The sequence below is a fragment of the Pinus tabuliformis genome, chromosome 9 (assembly GCF_031772625.1).
Source record: "Pinus tabuliformis cultivar Carrire ecotype Pingquan chromosome 9, CPIR1, whole genome shotgun sequence".
Taxonomy (NCBI): Eukaryota; Viridiplantae; Streptophyta; class Pinopsida; order Pinales; family Pinaceae; genus Pinus; species Pinus tabuliformis.
Genome location: NC_142307.1, coordinates 238,809,397 through 238,825,929, shown reverse-complemented (window position 1 = coordinate 238,825,929; position 16,533 = coordinate 238,809,397). Strand labels below are relative to the sequence as shown.

Genomic DNA, 16,533 nt, shown 5'->3' with positions numbered 1-16,533 from the left:
TTTGTAATAATGTCAATTCCCCTCATGCTTGTAATGGAAGAGGTGCCATAATGTTCAAAAGTTTGGCCCAAGACAGGGTGACTAAAATTGAAAATCATAGCTATTCAATGTTTATCTAATCTGATTGCAGTCATAAAGATGGTGAAAAAATAGATACGGGAGCTGAAGGTACATCTTTTTCAAACCCTGATTGATTTAAATACTCTTGAATATAAACTTGATTAGAAATAAAGAGACAGACTAATGGCTTTGTCTTTTGAACTTCAAGAAAGCAAAGCTTTATTGATTTAAATACTCTTGAATATAAACTTGAACTTGTAGTAAGTGGTTGAATCCATGTTAGCCCAAATTTCATTATGTTGGAATCTGTGAGAACTTATAGGAAGCAGTTGAATCCATGATATCCCCAAATTGCATTGCCATGGAATCTGTGTGTCAGAAATATGATTTAAATGTTTGTAAGCGTAAGAGAACAATTAATTAAATGCACTAAACTTCTGAACAAATTAATTTATTGTTAAAACTCTTTCACTATTAGAATCCACTTTACACTGCATGAAGTTGGTGTAGCAGTGTCACCTTCAACCCCTGTACCTTAGATTCTATCAGCAGGGCCTCTCTTTTTCTTTTACCCCTCTTCGTCTTCAATGACGATTGGGTGCTCCGTATGTTCAAGACCTTTCAGGCCAGTTCTTCAAAGCTTTTTAGCTTACAATAAAAAGGTTCAAAGTGATTGTTCTAGTTTATAGATCCACCTTACAATAGTAAGCCCTTGCATCCATACACAGAACCCTGCGAACGAAGGAGGAAAACACTTATTTAATATGAGTTGGTTCTTCGTCGTCAATAGATTCTTTGTAAACTACAATGTTGGTATAGGATCTAGAGCAAAAAATATAGACAATGAAGTCAGTTGATGTGAGGGCTGCTAATAACACGTAGAAGCAATCCATGTGCCCCTTGATCAGATTTCCTGGTATCCAACCCGGTCTATCTTCCTTCTTTGTTACATACATTACAACTGTCACCAGCAAACTGCTCACATAATTGCCAAATAATATTGAGGTCATGCATAGGGCACTTCCAAAGCTTCGTAGTGCATCAAGGGCCTGACTATTGAAAAATTCTAGCTAACCCACATACATGAACACCTCTGAAGCACCGATCAGAGCGTATTGAGGAATCTGCTAGAAAATGCTGAGGGAGCTTGGACTGTCGGGTATGATTTTGTTGTCTACTTCTTTCAGCTGATAAATCTCAACTACAGTAGCAGCAACCATGGCGAGAATACCCACGATCAACCCCACTCCCATCCTCTGTAGCTCGGTGAAACCCTTTGGATTACGTGTGACCTTATAACCAAAAGGAACTAACACCCGCCTATATAAAGCTATCCACACTACAACACTGAAACTATCAAACATGGACATTGCAGCAGCTGGAACATTGAAGCTACCCAAGGAGGTGTTCATTGTAGCACCCTTCTCCATAAACAAAGATGCCATTTGTGTGAACACCACTGAGTAAATGATTGTGTACAACCAAATAGGAAGCAACCTCACGATGCATTTTACTTCTTCCACTTGAGTCACTGTGCAGAGTCTCCATGGACTTCTTTCCTTTCCTTCCACTTCCACTGTGTCATTATCTGTTTCTATTGCTGCCTTGTCAAGGAACCTTAAAACCAATTCAAGTTCAATATAATCCATCAATATGGAAATAAGAGAAAAACCAGCGTAGGGTACAGTAATTATCATAGAGACATAGAGATGGTGAACTGAATAATGAGAGGAACAGAAAGGGTGCTTATATGGCTAGCATATTCATATTGGGGTTACGCATACACATACCTTAATCCTTCACTGTGCAGTATCTTTCGGCATCCGCTGATTGCACTTTCTGTACTGGGTAGCTCGTAAAGGTCCTTATGAGCATTTGATGGGCATTTCAACCTCCATTTCAGAATCGCTGCCACAAATACTTGGGCGAAACGAGTACAAATATTGATATAGTAGCACAAGGCTATGTATGCAGGGAAGAAAGAAATCTTGAGTCTCTGCAAAGAGTCTCATCGCCAGCAGGCAGTCTCTGTGAAGAGTCTCATCACCAGCAGGCCATGCCTAGCCTTTCATGGCCCATTACCATGGAAAAAAACCATTTTTCTATGAAAAAAACAGATTAAACGAACGGCAGAAAACACTCCAATCATCTAACACATATAATCAGTGGCTCAAGATCGCACACGTCACATTTTAGGGATGTCTTTCTCAAATGGAACGCCTTACGGAGTTTAGGGATGTCTTTCTCAGAGGGAACGCCTTACGACGTAAATATCTAAATCGTTGTGTTGAAAGTCCAAATATTTTGTATGCTCAGAATATGTTGGAAAAAACTTTTATGTGATAATTGGTAGATTGAAAAGAGGGGAATTTTTATTTAAGAAATGATTGATGCTAAAATAATTTGGAAAACTCTGTGTTGCTTGATTGGGAGGTCTGAGACGGGTGATCTCTCAGAAAGTCTTGGTTACCAAGTGCAAGTTTGTTGGAGTCATGATTGTCGTTACACCAAAACCCACACACGGGAGCCTTGGATCAACACTGCCATTAATAGGGAGCACAACAATCTCCCCCCTCAACGCGAGCCAAGTGTGTTTCGAACTCGAGACCTTTTGTTATGGACATTTTTGTGCCTTACAGCATGAAGCATGAAATGTCCATAATCTAAGGGATCCAAAGTCCCTAAACATGTTGTTCCTACCCCTAGAGGAACAAAGTCAGCAAACCACAGCACTGAATCAGAAGTTCTCCACCTGAAAACACTCAAAAACAAGGCAATTCTGGATCATGTCAACTGCTCCACTGAGCATCTGCGCTGAATGTCAACTGCTCCACTGTCTACCTGCGTTGAATGTCAACTGCAAAGAAGGCTACCTGCGCTGGGCGAGTTTGGACATGTGGCACAGTCATTCCTCAAGGTGTCAATGCCCAGGAAGCTTCCAAAATGACACTTGGATCAGGGAATTCGACTGATGATGAGTAAGAGGTTCTAGATCTCCAAGTGGAAGCAAGAACCTCCAAGTGGACTCAAGGACTGAAGAATAACTGAAGTGAGAGAGGACACTAGTCAACTTCATGCCAGCCTCAAGATGACTCATCCTTTCTCCAAAACTCCTATATATAGATCTCTCTCATGAGGTCTAGGGGGCTGGAATCTTGTGAATGTAAGGAAGTGTTGTTGGTTTGAGTTTAGAACTATTGGGTGATTTTCTTTGAAGGAGGTGAAGAGGAGATTTCTTTCTGCTGGGAAGGTGATGTTGGATTGGGCCTCTTATGGTTGTATCACTTCCTGAACTTTACTTCTTCCATTAATAAAGCATTTGAGGTTCTTCTATATGCATGTGTCTCAATGATGTATTGTTATACTTGTGTATTTGATTTATTCTAATCCTTGAATCAATTATGAATGTATGCTTCTTGTAGTTTCCCTCTCTTGCCATTTTGCAGGATCTTGGTGTAGCTGGGCCAGTGAAAGAGCAAGGAGCTGGGGGCAAGCAGCAAGGAGAGAAGATTGGATCAACCATTAGCGAAAGACATCGGTTAGTGGATTTCTTTCTCTCCTATTTTACTTTCATAAAGAAGAAATCTTAGATAGCTTTGCTTCGATTGTTGCTGAGGTACTATCACCCTTAGAGTGGGATAGGGTCATTCCGTATTGGATACTTTTCCCAACAACAAATTGGCGACTCCGCTGGGGATCGTATCTTGTTAGTTGTTTGTGTTTTTGCTATTCATTTCCTAAACACAGGGAGTACCGAATCGAACTGCATTTGGATCTTTCAAATGCAAAGTAGAGGGCAACTACTCTAGCTCAGTTTCTGGGCATGTTTATGATTTGAAGAGCTGATCCACAAGGACTCTGAACAGCTCTTAGTGATAGCTTTTCATCCTCCTTTTCATCCTTTAGTGTGTACTTGATTGATAGCTTTTGATTTGGCCAAAAACTGTTGATTTTTGAGCAATCTGTAACCCGGAAACCAAGAGAAACGAGAGTTTCTCTCTTCATTGCAGGCACTGTGAAGGCAGTCTGCATTTCATCGCAGGTCCCGAAGGGGCTACCTGCACTGAATGTCAAACTGACAGTGTTCTACCTGCGCTGAACCAGTTTTGCCTTGTGCAACTGGGGTTCTCTGCTTTCTATTGCCCTGTTTTCATCCTTGTTTTTGCAGCCTGTTATCAGTCAATGTACCTATCTGAAACCACCTTTCTTTGCCACTATTCCGCCTCGGTTGTATAAAGAAACTGTATTTGTTCTTTGTGTATTTCTTACATCATTTGCAGTTTCCCATAACGAAAGTGAACTAGTCTTGTTGTGACCTCTTAGATCTAGACCTGTGATAAGTGTCATTTTGATCTTAAGAGTTAGTTTGTTTGCTGTTCATAGCTGATTGAGCTTTTGCTTTCGTCATATGGTTTGAATTTATGTATTTCTAGTGTTGGAACAAGTAAATCTTAAGGTGTCTTTTGATTTTGGACAAAAGCTTGTTTGCTTTCACTTGAAATTGAATTCAAAGTTATACAACAGCTTTCTTTTCGTAGTACATCAACATTAAGAAAGAGAAAAGAAATACCTGCATTGTGCATGTGCATTTTGACAGCTTGCATGTTGATTTAGGAAAAAGTGCATTAGTGTGTGCTCTATGATCTGTGTGAAAAGATGATGTCTTTCTTTTCCCTCAGTAGTTAAGATTTTCAAAGTTGAAAGATTGAAAAGCTTGCTTATCATCTTAGACTGCATTTAGAAGTTGTACCATACATCTCGTGGTGATCCATAAAGGCAAACTACTAAACAAGATCAACTTAAAATGAATTGAATTTACATAACAACGCTTTGAAACATAATGCAAACACATAGAGGTCTAAGCTAGAGACGTGTTCCGGCGTTGTTAAACGTGATATCTTAGCGTTGAGTGGTTGGGTGATTCCTCCACGGTGAAGCGATAAGTATCAATACGGACTTGTGCTCCCACGTACCGTCGCGTATATATTGGGAGACCCCTATAGGAACAAAGCCTTTATCCATAGGAAGCCGTGTCGGCCGCCCTACTGATCGCAATGCAGTGAACACAGCATTCACGAAGATCGACCACCCGTACCGTAAAACGTATTCTGTGGTTTTGCGAAAAGTTTGGCACACCCTCTGCCTAGAACTCCAGAGTAGTTTCTTTTGGCCTTTTTCAAACTCTATAACTGAAAAAGTCCATCCGAGCATTTGTCACTTCGGGCTCATTAAAACATCGAAGGAGACTAGAGTCATCTTTAGCTTTTTCTCGACTCTTAAAAAGTGAAAAAGCAAGTTGTGTCTAAAGCGTCGTTATAAAATTTATTTTAAACGGAACATAATCACCTCCTATTCCTGCGTTGATCTGTAGGTTGAGAACATGGAACGCACCAACCAAGGAATTCCACATGATGGAAATCCTAGTCCTTTCTCCTCTTGGGGAGAAGTTGGTGCACCCCACATGGCCACATTGTCGCTTCCAGGACTGACAATTGGCCTGCCAATTTGGCTATTCTCAACCAATGTAGTTCAGAACACCATGGTTCCTGAACAGTCGAGTCAACAGTTAGATCAGTCTAGAGCTGCCCACCAGCCTTCTACTTCCTATAACTCTTCCTCCAATCCTTCATCTTCGCAAGGTAGAGCCGGCAAAAGCCAAGCTCCCATGGAGAAGAAGGAGAAGAAGAAGAAGGAGCCTAAGGCGACTGGGGGCAAGCAAAAGACATCTGACAAAAATCCACACACAGCATAGACCGGGCCTAAATCGCCATGTGTCATATGTAGAGGAGACCACTTCCATAGAGATTGTCCCTGTATTCCCCGGATACTAAGGGACTGGTCCCCTCGTTTGCATAGTTCGGGAGCATCAACCTCTGATAACCATGTTGAATGCTTACCATCAACCAGCGAAAGTGAAGGTTCAAGACAAAGAGGGGGAGCAAGATCCCCCTGCAGACTATGTGAAGGCAATCACGCCATCCACCGTTGTCCCTTCTTAGACGAAGTGAAGAGAGTTTTGGAAGATCGTCCGGTTTCACCGTTGACACTTCCTCCTGGATACAAAAAAACTCGTGCCAAGTCCTTCATTGGTTGAGAATACAGCTGGCCCGCTCAAGTGGTCAGCTGAAGCGTCAGTCATTGAAAATGAACCTACTGAATCCAGACCGGACGAAAGTCCAATGGTCGAAACGGCAGTTGACCCGGTTCTCCCTTCAGAAGTTTCATCTTCAAATGACACCGTCACTGAAGATTCATCTTCAAATGACACCCTCACTGAAGAGAATAAGGATGACACCATCCAGATTCTTTTCATCAACACAGACTCTGACGAGCATAAGGGAAATGCGCCCATTCCTTTATCGTAGGAAGGAACATCGTCAAGGTCATATCCGGCCGTGTATTCGGTCCCACCACCAAGCAACCTAGTCGTGTCCTTTGATTGGAACCAACTAGGCAGACCCCAGTTACCAGCCAGTATACCATTCAGAATTATAGTCCAAATATACAAAATGGTAATGGCTGGAACTATCATTGATGAGGGGGCATCTGTGAGTATCCTTTCCTCTGTTGCTTGGAAAGCACTGGGTTCCCCGGCGCTTTTGCCTGAGATAAGAAATCTCTCGGTTTTCGATAAAGGAACCAGTTGACCATTAGGGATCCTCCCCAATGTGCCTATTACATTGAAAGGGAAGGCCGTTCAAATGAACGTGATGGTCGTTCAAGGACCCTTGAATTATAACCTACTCCTTGGATGAGACTATATATATTGCATGGGAGCAATAGTCTCCTCACTCTTTAGAGTAATGTGTTTTCCACACGAAGGAAGAATGGTCAAGCTCGTAGACCAACTTTCATTTCCGGGATCACGCATCGCAAATAGTCACATACCAACCCTGAATGGTCTATTCAATCAAGAAATGTCTCCAGCCCCAGTCCTTCTTCCCGATGAGTGCGAGTGATTCGGAAAGATGGGACTGGAACCCAAGGGGCATGCATCCTGGTCTGCTTCGGGCAGGGAAAACCTTGGGTATAAGGTAGAATTTCCGCGAGAGAATATGACTAGTCCGTACCCCGTCCGTGGATGGAAGAGGGGTTGTTTTGGAATAGGATTCTTTTGTCAAAGTTACGTGTTTGACAACAGTCATTCACCCTTGTCTATTTCGGTAGGCATTGCCGAGGAAGTGTTTTGTTTGAAAGATTAACGAGACAATCTTTGGGTAACCAGAAAGAGGTAAGCCTCCCTCAATAACACAAATTTTTTTTCTTTGAGTAGTGTTCTTCTCTCGTCGCAAGTAGTTGTTCTCTTGTCGCAAGTAGCTGTTCTCTTGCGATCTTGCGAAAGATCTGTTAAAAGTAGGGCTGACAAGAAGACAAGTATCGCATAAGACCCATTGAAAATAACGAGAAGACAAGTATCGTTAACATTAGACTAGCAAGACGACAAGTAGCTATGAACACCCAAAGAAAAGCAGAGGTGGGGGAGAGGAGGGGCAACCTTGAAATTGTATTTTATACCTGGGGGCATGAAAACCTTTTGGAGTGCAAGCCAAGAGCGGTTATTTATCTATTTTTTGGGTTAGCCGTTTCCGAACTTGCATAAAGAAAGGATATGGAGTAAAGCTTAGTGAAGATGAAACTCCTTAAAAAATAGAGATCTCACAGGGGACATTTCTTATCTTATGACTGGTATATTCGAGCAGTTTTAGCACATAGTTCATGCTCGTTAAAAAATAAACATAAGATTCGAGCAGTTTTAGCATAAAGTTCATGCTCATTAAAAAATAAACGCAAGATCCGAGCAGTTTTAACGCGGTCTTCATGCTCGTTAAAAAATAAATAAAAGCAGTGAGCAATGTTTCCTCAAGAGTTTAAGCTCATTTTTAAATAAAAAATGAACCTATTCCGGTAAATAACCTATGTGATCGTAAATTTATCAGCCATAAAAAGCCTTGGTCGTGTTTGCACCTACCACCTCCACCGTCATTTGGTCGATCGTTCACCTCCATATGATTGTTTACCCATTTTGAGGAACAGCTGCGAAGAGTGATTTCACCTAGCCATCCTTGTGACACTGCCATGATTGGAAATTTCCAACCTGTACCTGGAATCTGCTGCTATCCCTGTTTATCACTCATTCCTCAAAAGACGAGTCTTCTTTGAGCTCTTTTCAACTGACTCGTAAAACATGAAAAGATTGCCGAGTTTTGGCCTTCCAGCTTGTTAAAAGGACCGGAAGAGCTATCCCTCATCTAGATTTTAATCTTTTTGGACCTGAGGGATTATTGCACAAAAAGGTCGAGCACTTGTTTTATTCGGCTCGTTAAAGTTATCGAAAATTCATCCCTTCTGTATTGTTTTATACTTTTTCGGACTTAAGGGATTAGATGACGAAAAAGGAATTTTGGAGTTAACTTTCTGTACCTTTTCAGACTCTCTAAAAATGAAAAGGACCAAGTTTTCCTTGTCGTTAGACTCATTAAAATGATTAAATAGAGACAAATTTGTCTTTAGACGAGAACGAGTTTCCCTATCGCTAGGCTCGTTAAAACATAGCGATGGGCTTGCCCGAAGGGCAGGTTATAGAACAAGCATATGTTATCCTCCTCAAGCTTGACAAAAATAAAGAGGTACTGGTCAGAAATGACTGGGGAAAAACTGGGAGAACCTCAAAGCTGTAATGGTAGCAAGTCGCTCTTGAACATGACGCTTTTGCTCCGTATCACATCGGGTTGGGTTGTTTCATTCACCGGTCTCATCACCATGGTCTCGCCAAACCATCCACATTTGGGGTAATGCTACCGATCCATCGCATCAGTGTCGTTATATGTTCAAGAGATGTTGTTCAGAAAGAGTCAACCGTGTCCCATCCACTGCCATACATTATCCTTCATCCATCCATGATCGCCACCCTGAATCATATGTCACAGATTGTTTTCACCTCCACTAAAATCATTAGCTCCGTTCCGTGTCACCGATGTGGGATTCATTAAGGCCCTCCTTTGACGGATCGCTTCTTGTCGACTTCAACTCATTATCCAAGAAGTTGATCTAGGAACAACCCCCTCAGTACTTTGAAGCTTGCATGCCTCAATGGCAGGTTTCTCACTTCCGGCGACAGGTATACATCAATGACCTTCGACCAGAAGATTTTGCGTGGTGTTCGACGCCAAGTCTTTTATTCACACCACGTGAATTGTACTGCAGTACCTTGAGGGTCATTATCATTATCGGTGATTCCTCTCGCGCTTGTTAACGGTTTACATCATTGACCGGTAATCAAGCGATGTCTTTCCATGTTCGACTTCAGCGCAATTCTCACATGGATCGACTTGTACTTAGAGTGAAGATCGAACGAGTTTGAAGACCCCGGATCTAGTTTCATCCATCCGGGCTGCGATAAATATTCAGGAAATATAAAGACATTTGACATGTACATCATTTCAACAGATGATCATCCTACTCAAAGGATGATAATTTCAGCAGAGAATTATCAGTCTACCATCAGACGATCGTCTGTTATATGTACCAAAATGAATTTATAAAGCTGAGCATGGGAATGCCCGCCTCAGCTAGATCATGAAATCAGAATGAAAAGTAATGTATTGTATTGTATTTTATTACAGGTAACCTCTCAGCGATTGAATGAACTTCGGATCCTCCTGATAAAGCATTTCACCCGATAAACGACCTCATACTTTAGGGGGCAACTGTTATAGACATTTTTGTGCCTTACAGCATGAAGCATGAAATGTCCATAATCTAAGGGATCCAAAGTCCCTAAACATGTTGTTCCTACCCCTAGAGGAACAAAGTCAGCAAACCACAACACTGAATAGAAGTTCTCCACCTGAAAACACTCAAAAACAAGGCAATTTTGGATCATGTCAACTGCTCCACTGAGCATCTGCGCTGAATGTCAACTGCTCCACTGTCTACCTGCGTTGAATGTCAATTGCAAAGAAGGCTACCTGCGCTGGGCGAGTTTGGACATGTGGCACAGTCATTCCTCAAGGTGTCAATGCCCAGGAAGCTTCCAAAATGACACTTGGATCAGGGAATTCGACTGATGATGAGTAAGAGGTTCGAGATCTCCAAGTGGAAGCAAGAACCTCCAAGTGGACTCAAGGACTGAAGAATAACTGAAGTGAGAGAGGACACTAGTCAGCTTCATGCCAGCCTCAAGCTGACTCATCCTTTCTCCAAAACTCCTATATATAGATCTCTCTCATGAGGTCTAGGGGGGCTGGAATCTTGTGAATGTAAGGAAGTGCTGTTGGTTTGAGTTTAGAACTATTGGGTGATTTGCTTTGAAGGAGGTGAAGAGGAGATTTCTTTCTGCTGGGAAGGTGATGCTGGATTGGGCCTCTTATGGTTGTATCACTTCCTGAACTTTACTTCTTCCATTAATAAAGCATTTGAGGTTCTTCTATATGCATGTGTCTCAATGATGTATTGTTATACTTGTGTATTTGATTTATTCTAATCCTTGAATCAATTATGAATGTATGCTTCTTGTAGTTTCCCTCTCTTTCCATTTTGCAGGATCTTGGTGTAGTTGGGCCAGTGAAAGAGCAAGGAGCTGGGGGCAAGCAGCAAGGAGAGAAGATTGGATCAACCATTAGCGAAAGACATCGGTTAGTGGATTTCTTTCTCTCCTATTTTACTTTCATAAAGAAGAAATCTTAGATAGCTTTGCTTCGATTGTTGGTGAGGTACTATCACCCTTAGAGTGGGATAGGGTCATTCCGTATTGGATACTTTTCCCAACAACACCTTTGGCTCTGATACCACTTGTTGGAGTCATGATTGCCATTACACCAAAACCCGCACGTGTTAGTAAACACACACATTGCTAGTTTTAAGCACATGCCACGAAACACACGGGAGGGTTGGATCAACACCGCCATTAACGGGGAGCACAACAAAGTCCTGGAAGTGATCATTGACGCTATGCCATTAATTTCACTAGTTTCAATATCACTTCTTCACTCGTGTGAGCATCACCGGATGCAATGAGTGCTAAGTGGACTATTAAAAAATCATGAGAATTTAGTTAGTTACAACTACTTCTCATGGAAATGGTCATATATAAATGACTTACTTAACTTAGTTGAAACCTAAAAAATGATATCTAATATAATCCACTACGAAAACCCCTCAATACATAAATACAAAAGTGCAAAGGGAGCTCTACTTGAATGGTTGATGAGCCACAATACTCGGTAAGGTTTTGCAAATGGGGTAGCAAGCTAAGTGGGCTTGATTGTGGGGAAACTCCACAGTTAAGCGAGCTTCAACTAGAGGTGAGTTGGGATAAGTGACATTCTTGAAAGTCCTCATGTCTAGGTGCAAGCCTTAGAAGTGATGATTGACATTGTTGTAGCCCAATCTGGCATAACTAGAATATTTAAAATCTTCAAAAAAAAAATCAACACAGGATTGAAATTGCAAGATTTGATGGAAACTTTTTCATCCTAGTTAATTGTCTAGAGTCAAAAGAATTATCAAAGGAGAATCCTTGCTTAAAGAAAGTCCTTCTGGAATTTGGTTGTCAAAGTTTGAGCTATTATCACTTACTTTAGATTAGAGATTGTTATCTAATTCAATGCCAAGCTGAAGATTACAGCTCGGACCCATTCATGGCTTTTCCTTCTTTGAACACTAATAAAATTGTGGTGTCATCTCACAATGCTATTTGGAGTCTCTAGGTTACTTCTTACCATTGGATAGGAAAACAAAGTGGGCATCAAACTCCAATTTTTCTGTAAATGAATACGATACATGGTTTTTGACCTTATAGTTTTGTGACATGAATGAACCTACTACTATTATTAACTATGGGAAAAAAAGAAGGTTTTAGATTGGCTGGCATGGCCAAACTCCATTAGTGAAACTTAGGGATGTTATGCTTTATATTCCATGTGGAGCAGTTATTATACAAGATCTTATTGAACATGTCAAAGCTAACATGATCCATATTATCATGGGTGTATATGATGCTTTTGAAAAATTATTAACTTGTAAAGTCATGGTCTCCACAATTTTCAAATGTTATGGTATATGCTCATGGTGCCAAATTTGAAGGTAAATTACTTAAGGGAGAGTTGATATCCTTGCGTGGAGAAGTAAAAGATGTCCTTTGTAAAGAACGGAATCCTTTTCTAAAGGAAAGTAGATTCAGTTGCAAATATCTACCTACAGACATCAGTTCAATATTTATTCCAAAAGTAATGTACATTGTCCATTTACAAGGTCCACATGGTTATGAGAAGATCAGTATTCGTGGAATATTCAACAAATGTGTTTTGTCTCTTGGATTTCAACTAGGAGTGTCTACATCATTTTATCGTGGGCTTTTGCAAAGTGACCCCCTAGAGAACAAGAGTTTTTGCTTACTCCAACATCAACTATTGTGGTCAATGCTACAAAAGAGGTTCTTTATCAATAATCACCAATGTAGCAGAATCACTGACGCCCAGGATCTGTAGCTTATTTTGAATGATTGGCAGGTCAAGGATTCAATTTTGATTTCATGCTTATCTAATAGCTTGATTGAAGAAGGCATAAGACTTTGTTGCAGGGTTGTGTTTGTTCAAATTTTAGTTATACGTTGGCAGTCTGAAAAATTTGAATCTGCTTGTTCATTGGTAGGGGTGCCTTAAATTCTATTCAAATAATTGCAGGGTCTTTCATTTTAGATGATGGCTCAGGATTATGTGATTGTTTGGCTACTGGTGTAAGGGCATCCCATTTTCTTAGTATATATTCAAGAGCTGGAAAAATTTTAGACCACTTGGGATCTCTATGCAAGGTTTCAAAGAGAGCTACAAAGTAGCCTAATAATATTGTTGGTTTCTTCCTAGAAAAGTTGGCAAAGAAGCATCAGAAAAATACTATACAAAAGAACAATAGTGTGAGTTCAGCACATGCAAACTTTACGATGCAAGGAGTTTCAAAGGAGATTTTAAATCCAGAAGAGCAGACACTGATTTCTTTTGTCCTTGCAAAGGCGTGTGATTCTGGTCCATTGGCGATTATTGGTAGCACTCTTAATTCACGAGATCAAGAGATTGGTGAACAAAAAATTCTTGATAAAATAACTGGTGATCAGGAGAAATTTAGTACACTTATAGAATGCAGAAGAAAGATTTGGCTATACATGTTTCTGCGGTTAACTTTTACAAGAGGCTGGCAACATTTTGGAAGAGTTCGCACCTTAAATTTGGTGGAACACGATGAGACTTTCTTATTTTCAATCGATGGTTCACGCTACGAAGCTCCAAATCTAACGGCACGCTGGTGGCACAAATATGGTCTGACAAAGAAGTTTTTAAAACCACCCATCATAAGATCGACGGTTATTATTCATTACGGTAACACTCTTCTCATTTTCGAAGACCACCAAAGGTGCACCCATAAGCAGTTTGATGTTTTGTTTCAATTATAATTTTCAATTCTCTGTACAGCTCACCACCAGCATGTGTGGTTTATTTACCTTTGACATGGATGTCGTTAGATATGGGTGGCCCGCACACATTGTTTATTCCATTGCTCATATACTAACATTATAGTCTTAAATTTGATTCTGTATATTGTTAATATGTAAAAAGGATGGGGCGTTATTGGTAATGGATGAAAATAAATATTATATATATTATATATATAATATTTTATATGATTTTGTCTTAGTTGTAAATCTTTTTTAAATAAAGGAGAGGGTAGTTGAAAATTGTTCCCAAATTTAGTTTTTGGAACTGATTAAGATAGTTAGTTTAATTAGGATAAACCACAGAAATAAAAGCTTAGGAATTAGAAGGGAAAAGGGGTTTAAAGTCCACTCTTCATGGCTCACTTTTGTAAACTTGAATCTTTTTGAAGCCTAAATAATATATGTCATGTTGATTCTAGCATTGGTGTTGTGGTGATTGTTTGTCTCATGTGTCCCAACATTCATATATGTTTTTCCTCTCTTGGACAATATAAGATGCAGTTGGTGCTTTAGTTTATGTTTTTAATGAATTTACTTCGTTTTACTAATTAAAATTAGTTGTAATCATTAAAAATCAATCTTGAAGCCCTTAGTGAAGCGCTCCACATCCATGACTCTCATTCATATTCTTCTTTTTCATCCATCATTATTTCTACAGAGTTGAAGCAGTTCCCCCATAGCCAAGAACTGTCTCTTGAGGACAACATGTTTTGGTGTCGTTGTCTAGGACACAAAGCTATTTTTCCCTCGGTATTAAAGATCTATTTCTTGATGAGATATGAAATTGGTTCTTTATTATTCACCTTGTGACTCCAATGAGGAAAGCTTCATTGAGTTAAGATTTGGCTGGAAAGAAAATGAGGAAGCCACATGAAAAGTTCAAGTATCAGGCTTTTAGCTTTTTTAAGGAAATTTTATTTTTTGTTATCAGCTCTATGGTATACTTTCCCCTTCACATTAAAAATATTATTTCCTTCTTTATATTCTCAGAAAATTATAGTACATTCTTTATTGGAAAAAGAATACCTTTCTTCTTCTTGTATTATGGATCTTGACACAACTTCGTCTCTTAAATATGAGAGGAGAGATGATTGTTGCATTACAATTCCTAAAGATACTCGGTGATAGTTTGGGCATAAAGGTGATGATTCGTCATCTTTGGGAGATAAGACTCTCGCTCATAAACAATCCACTACTTCTTAGTTTTGAGAAAAGGTGATGTTCAAACCCTTGGTGTTGCCTATAATTTTTCATCAATATCCTTCAAAAAGCTTCAAATTTTTGCCAAGTTTCTCTGGAGAGAATGATGATGTTACAATTGAACAACATGTCTTAGAATTTGAGTACTTTCTGGAAAAATTTCAAATTATTTATGAAGATGTGGTTTTGAGTTTGTTTTGTCATACATTTAAGAGGGAAGCTCAACAATGGTTCCAGTATTCGGAGACAATTTCAATTAGTTCATGGAAAGGTCTTCAGGATATCTTTCTTAGATATTGGGGTGAGCACAAGTCATAAGAAAAGCACCTTTTGGAATTATATACTATCGATAGGCAGAGAAGTGAATGAGTCACTGAGTTTAATAGGAGGTTTGAAAAAAATTATTTTAGTATGCCAAAAGAAATTCAACCCCTTGAATCTGCTGCCATGGTGTATTATTCAAAGGATTATCCTATTGACTTCATTTTTTATCTCAAAGAGAGAAATCCGTGCACTCTGAAGTTGATGTTTCTTTATGCACAACAAATTGAAGATATTAGATATCATTTTGGGATTCAACTGTGTTAAGTAAGTCATTCATCTATGACCATTTCCATGAGAGGTAGTCGTAACTGAATAATTTCTCATGATTTTTGAATTGAAGATAATTTATGGGCTTGTGGGAAAAAAATATTGTTGAAGATAAGAGGGTATGTCAAGAAAACAATGGAAATTCTCTACGAGAAAATGCAGCTTTGGAGGCAATGAAGGGTTTTAAAAAGTGGGCAGAGGATATTCATATTGTTGAAAGGCACCGAGAATTTAAATCAACACTCATTTCAAAAATTGAAGAACACTTTGAAGTCATGGTAGATAATTATGATCATTATGAGAATAAAGGGGAATCTAGTGCAGGTTATCAATTGCTATTGTAGGAGGACAAAGATTTTTGTCAAGAGACATTATTGCATGAAAATCATCAACATCATGGGGAACAAAATTTATTTTATTTTTTTCATCCTAAAAGGTTTTCAGTAGAGAACAACAATCAAGTTCCTCACTTTCAAAACCCGAAAGTGGAGTTTGTGCAAAGGACATTGCAAATAAAAATTTCCTTGGAAGATCCAGTAGCTGACTATATGTCATTTTTATTTGGTCGGAAACAAATATCATTTCTAGGGTATGTGCTAAACTTTTTGTCTAAAAATATTTTATGGTACATACCAATTTTATTTTCTGAATCCCAACAGTATTGAGGCACAAGGTCCAGTACCAAAGTGCTGTGTTGGTGCCACTGGAAGGCTGACTTCAATTGATTGAGAAGAGTCATGTACATAGGTAGGAACCTATACATAAATAAGATCATGTGTTCAAGTTGTATTTTGAGCTCTAGTTTGTAGTTTAGTTTGTTTTTCAGTTGGTAAATAAAGGAACATCGTTGAAATGAGTTTTCAAGAATGTCAAGTTTCCGTTTTTTTAGATTTCAGGGTTTTCAGAATTCTCGACTCGATGCCCAACTAAGGCCACTCATCTGTAGTTTTCAACATGTTGTGCGCAATTTTTTGTCCCGAGCTAGAGCCATATGTTCTAGCCCAATATGGAACAACTAGAATATTTAAAACATTCAAGAAAGAAATCAACAAAGGATTAATATTACAAGATTTGATGGAAACCTTTTCATGATAATTAATTGTCTAGAGTCAAAATAATTATTAGAGGAGAATCCTTGCTTAAATAAAGTCCTTTTGGAATTTGGTTATAAAAATTTGAGCTATTATCAATTA

At 39.3% G+C, this 16,533-nt stretch overlaps 1 pseudogene; it reads right to left on the bottom strand.

The window, feature by feature from the left end:
* Nucleotides 1-815: 815 nt before the first annotated feature.
* Nucleotides 816-16,533, bottom strand: part of LOC149148066 (protein NRT1/ PTR FAMILY 7.3 pseudogene) — a 56,261-nt pseudogene continuing 40,543 nt past the window's right edge.